This window comes from Triticum aestivum, chromosome 1A (genome assembly GCF_018294505.1).
Source record: "Triticum aestivum cultivar Chinese Spring chromosome 1A, IWGSC CS RefSeq v2.1, whole genome shotgun sequence".
Lineage (NCBI taxonomy): Eukaryota > Viridiplantae > Streptophyta > Magnoliopsida > Poales > Poaceae > Triticum > Triticum aestivum.
Genome location: NC_057794.1, coordinates 9139865 through 9140211, shown reverse-complemented (window position 1 = coordinate 9140211; position 347 = coordinate 9139865). Strand labels below are relative to the sequence as shown.

The window sequence follows — 347 nt, the reverse complement described above, 5'->3', positions numbered from 1 at the left end:
TGGGCGCAATGTTCAAGCTTATGTGGATGATATTGTGGTGAAATCTAGGAAGGAGGAAACCTTGATAGATGACCTGAGGGAGACCTTTGGTAACCTCCGGGTCTATAAGATGATGCTTAATCCGGCTAAAGGGGTCTGACCTATAGTACCGGTTTGTGACATAAACCGGCACTATAGGGCAATTTTCAAACTCTACCCCCCCCCCCCCCCCCCGTGTGTCGCCATTTCAGTTCTGAAAAAATCAAAAGAAAATGATAAAAACTTCAAAAAATAAAATCCTTCGAGAGGTAGTTATATTACTACATTACTACATCTACCAGTTAGGAAAATTTGAAAACTTAAATTTG

The 347-nt window shown here is 40.9% G+C and overlaps 1 pseudogene; it reads left to right on the top strand.

Annotated features, from left to right (window-relative positions):
• Positions 1-347, top strand: part of LOC123066080 (FT-interacting protein 7-like) — a 2386-nt pseudogene that overhangs the window by 435 nt on the left and 1604 nt on the right.